A 5165-nucleotide genomic window follows, 5' to 3' on the forward strand; every position below is an offset into this window, starting at 1 on the left:
TTTAAACCACGTTGCTACCAAAATAGTCACCATCACCACCACCACCACCACCACATCCATCCTATTTACTGATTAAGAGCAAAATGGTTGTCCCACAACCTTAAAAGGAAATGAACAAAAATGGACTTAAATTCTCAGTCCTATTATATCATGTCCTCTACTTAACACTGTTCAATGTTTCCCTTTTTATTTATTTATTTATTGAGAGAGAGAGAGAGAGAGAGAGAGAGAGAGAGAGGCATAGAGGGAGGGAGACAGAGGATCCCAAGCAGACTCCACAAAGTCAGTGCAGAACCCAATACGGGTCTAGAACTCATGCACTATGAGATCCGAGATCATGGGAACCTAATCTGAAATCAAGAGTTGGATACTTCACCAACCGAGCCACCCAGGCACCCCTCAATGTTTCCTTTAATTAAAAAAACCCCCAAATCTCTGTTCCAGATCTTTCTGCTCTCCTGCCTAACTCCTCTTAACTCCTCACCCCCAAGTTCACGTGCCATGCCCTCAGAGGCCCTTCCCTGTCTACCCAGTCCAAGCTCTCATGCCCCGTCCTCACAGCTCCATTGTCCTTTCCCGCACGGCACATCTCACAACATGCAGTTGGGCATGTGTTCACGTGAGCACTTACTGCTCGCCTCCTCACTAGACCATGTACTTCATGCAGATGAGGTTTGCGCACCGCAGTATATCCAGTAACTAGCATGATGCCTTGGCCATAGGAAAGATATGAACAGTGAGTAAATTGCTAAATGCCAAAAGCAAAATGAGACTTTAGGTTTTCTGTGAACACGTTATATAGCAGGTGAAGGATCCTGGAGTATTACTAGTTCCAGAGCAAATGCGCACACAAATAGACATTACACTACAGTAGCACATGTTTACCATCCTCGTCTGACTTTGCTTGGTCAGTGGCATGTGTGGAAGACTGAGTGGCCCCATTTTCCAGCAGCCACTACCATCAACAAAGGGGTTCATGCTGATGTGCCCCCAGGGCTGTGGGGCAGGAGGAAGAAACAACGTGGAATATGAGCGCTTGGCCTCTTGACGCACCACGGTGACCACAGCTACCCTCGAGATCTCCTGTTTACAACCCGACCAAAGGCGACCCTTTCATTACTAGTATTGCACAATCAGAAATTTCAGGGCAGATAGACCACTGTCGACTCAGGCCAAACAGCTTTTGTCACGTATACCACAGACGCTGGCATTCTGACAGGAAATGGGATGAGCAAGAAAGAAGAAAAAACAATCCAGCAGGGCCTGGGAAGGGCCCAGAGGCAAGGACTCTGCAGGAGGGGTGCCGACTGGTACTGGAGAAAGGAAATCCAGGGTGAGGTCGACACATGACTGGAAACGCTAGATAGGTCAACAGTCATGATAAGAATAAGGACAGGCTAACGGGCTAGAGGTCTTGAGATCAGATTAAAAAAGCCTATTTATTCACAAGTAGAATGAACTGGAGAGTATGGTCACCTTCAAGTGACACTGGACTCCAAAGTACACTGTATCAGTGGGAAAGTACAAGCGACGGTCAGATTGGAAGAGGGAAAACATTATGACCCATGGAGGCCAACGCATGGTTTAGCAAGGGTCAGGGAGAAACTGACGGGACTGGGCACCAGGTCACCGGAATATGCAGAAGGTGGACTGCGGGTCAGGGAGGTCAGGAGGAACAGAGCAATCGGCAGCTTACATCGATAATGCAGGCTTCAAAAACAACCTGAAATGTAAACAGAATGGAAACATTTCAAGTTCGATAAGCTGGAGAGATGGAAAAAAGGAAAAAAGCCACACCTGTGAACAAACAGCATTCGGTTAAGATGAGGCAGGAGGAGAAACATTTGAAGCAAAGGTTAAATATATGAGACTTTGTCTAGGGGTCAACAGAGCAGGTGGGAGGAGGGGCGGGCACAGCTGAACAGGAGTGAGGGATTTGTGAGCAAGGTGCTAGGCGCAGGCGGGGCAGAATGCGGGATAGGTAACGAAGGGAAAGGCAATACAGGCTACACGAGGAGCTCACGGTGTGTCTGATCCATTCATCTCCCTTAGGCATCGCTGACTGACCCTGGCCAGGCCTCTCAGATTCCCTTTCCTGACCATTAAAAACCTCTAGAAGAGACAGAAGGTAGTCGGAGACAAGTCACTTTACAACCCGTTAAAGATGACCCACATTAACCCCTGTTGATACTCAGGCTGAGCTGTTGATAGCAACTGAGCTGTTCCTATTCTAATCTTTAATTATTTCTCCACTTTTGATTTGTTTTTAAGCCACAATCATTTGTTGCTTATAACCAAAGTATCTTGCCTGATTCAGCATGGCTCCTACCTTTATCCAACTCAATTCATTTTACATAGGAGGAAACAGATGCTCTGAGAATATAGGATTTTCCCAGGTTATAAGACGGAAGACCAATTTCCTCTACAACTAGTAATGTAGACCCTAAACACAGATTGATTTTGGAATTTAAATAACTTTAGGTAAAATTCAGTTATAAAAGGTAAAACTTTTATGAAAAGTTAAAACTGGAGCACACAGAGGTGAGTAATGAGTAAAGGAAATGTCAGTGACCTTCTGATAGTTGCTGCTGGAAGATCTATTTCACATTCCAGCTATATTTCATATCTATCATAACATGAAGCCTGTGCAATCAAAGATTTCTATAATTTTTTTTTATTTTTTTAAATGTTTTATTTATTTTTAATACAGAGAGAGAGAGACAGAGCATGAGAGGGGGAGGGGCAGAGAGAGAAGGAGACACAGAACTGGAAGCAGGCTCCAGGCTCTGAGCTAGCTGTCAGCACAGAGCCTGACGCAGGGCTCGAACCCAAGAACGTGAGATCTGACCTGAGCCGAAGCTGGAGGCTTAACCGACTGAGCCACCCAGGCGCCCCAATTTTTTTTAAATATCTAAAGCCATGGTATCAATATAAAATCTAAGATTAAAAAAAGCAAAGTTACAGAGCTAAAGGAAGGAAAGACAAATGTCAACACACAGATAAATGGAAGGACCAGGTCTATAATATCAGAACGTTTTTGCCTTAGAAACTTTTGTCTTTATCAGTCTCTGTCCCTGTTTGCCTCTGTCCCTGTTTCTATCTTATTTTTCTCTTAAACACAGAGAACAAACTGAGGGGTGCTGGAGGGGAGGTTAGTGGGGAGATGGGCTAAATGGACGAGGGGCGTTGAGGAGGACACTTGTGAGGAGCACGGGGTGACGTCAGCGACGAATCACTGAATCTACTCCTGACACCAACACTACACTGTATGTTAACGAACTTGAATTTAAACAAATAAATAAATAAAGAACTTTTGTCTTAACATCCTCCAAATATTTTTGGACTAAAAATACTTCTCCTACTTCCTTAGCCTTCCAAGATTCTGTTATTTCACTTCCTCCTTTTCTCAGCATCTTTGTAAATCTGACTTCTTTTGTTTTCCTTATCAAGTGTCCTTCCCTTTGTAAAACTTACTTTACTTCCCCCTTCTCTAGCCAGAAGTTTGGCTGCTAAATAGTTATCTTTCCTGTTTTCCTTGTTGTTTCCTATTTTCTGATCTAGCCATTTCCATTAATACAAAACAATTTTAACTGGTACATTCTAGCAAACTTTTTCCATGCCACTGCTTCAGAAACAGCAACAGGAGGTTTTTAAATAAAAACATTAACAAAGGTCATCTGTTTCTAAGACTATCAATACCACACATGCTTCACGAGGCTATTTGATTTTCTCTGAACGAGTTTTCAGTAAAAATGACAATCAAGTCTTATTTATTCCAGATGGTCCAAACCCATTATGATAAACATGTAGAGCCAATGCGCCATACGGAAAGTTCAGGTAAACCTAATTATTCTAGAAAAAGAAACTGTATTACACCTTAAGTAATTTAATTAAAAGTAGAAACTGTCATATCTTGATAGGTAGAATATATCAACCAGAATGGGAAGTCAGGTGTCTCCCCATTTATAGATCAGAAAATAATCATTAAAAATTAACATTTTATAGACTTCAAAGCTATGAGAGGAGATAGAGTAAACTTCCTATGGCACTTAGCTCTGTGTACTTCCAATCTTTCTAATAATGATCGAAATTTCATGTACATGTAGATTGTGTACAGCTACTGCTCAATAGATAGAAGGAAAATGACAAATCTTAGTGAGGTTTCCACCAAGACTTAACACAGAACTAAGATAAAGAACATCATTTATCCTTCAATAAAGTGACCGATGTTGGTTCCATCATATCCTAAGCAGGGGCCATCAGGGAGCAGCGGGACGGGGGCGCCTGCCCTCCTCACCACGCATGGGACATGTGGCAGTGTCTGAAGACCTGTTTGGCTGTCCTAACAGGGGACAGGAGGAGGGATGATGTGCTACTGGCACCCGGTGGGGCAAAGCCGGGGATGCGGTTAAACATAAAATACACAGGACAGCCCTTAACCACAAAGAATGATCTGGCCTAAAGGACTGAGAAACTGTCCCACAGGGGAAAAGGACTGAAAGAAAAGAGCAGCAAAGACAAGAAGCACCCCAAGTCACCATCCACCGAGGCCTTCCCCCTTCTGTAGGGGCCACCTACCTTGGACGCTTGTGGTGTGGAGATCACGTGGACCGTGCTGGGTTTGACTCCATTAGCCTTTGGCCGTTTATAGAGAGCAAATCTGCTTTTCCTCCGGCCTCGGTCTCCATTAGGTAAAGCACCATTGTACCTATAAACAAAGATGAAAGAGCTCATTTACTTGTAGATTTTTAAAGTTTTAAGAATAAAGGACGGAATAAGGGAAGGGACAGGGATGGTCATAAAAAACTGCCCAATAAATGCCCCACAGAAGGAAAGGGCTGTAAAACAGACTTCAGCTGTAATGAAATTCAAATCACTTCCAGAAACTTAATTTAAGGGTGATGTACAAAGTAATTATAGGTTTCCTATTCTATAAAGTCAGACTCTTCAAATCTTTTTGGGAAGAGACAGTATAAATAAGCAAATGAGAATTCTGCAGAGGCTGTATTAGTGCTGGCTCAATTTAGCAAGTGTTGTTCTAATGGACCCCAGAGAAACACTCGAGAAATATTTTTAAATGAACTAGTTAGAAAATAGCATACTAATTAAACCTCATCTCTCACTCCCAAATCATGTTAATGTCTTTAGGATCTTTATTTGTAAGA

General features: G+C 42.8%; 1 long non-coding RNA gene across 1 annotated transcript; it reads right to left on the minus strand.

Annotated features, from left to right (window-relative positions):
* Positions 1 to 1412: 1412 nt before the first annotated feature.
* LOC115302898 lies at positions 1413 to 4665 on the minus strand. Its single transcript, XR_003913702.1, has 2 exons — positions 4579 to 4665; positions 1413 to 1723 (listed from the first exon to the last, which is right to left on the minus strand). It is a non-coding gene; the product is annotated as an uncharacterized LOC115302898 (long non-coding RNA).
* Between the last annotated feature and the right edge of the window lie 500 nt (positions 4666 to 5165).

This window comes from Suricata suricatta, chromosome 9 (genome assembly GCF_006229205.1).
Source record: "Suricata suricatta isolate VVHF042 chromosome 9, meerkat_22Aug2017_6uvM2_HiC, whole genome shotgun sequence".
In the NCBI taxonomy this organism is placed as follows: domain Eukaryota; kingdom Metazoa; phylum Chordata; class Mammalia; order Carnivora; family Herpestidae; genus Suricata; species Suricata suricatta.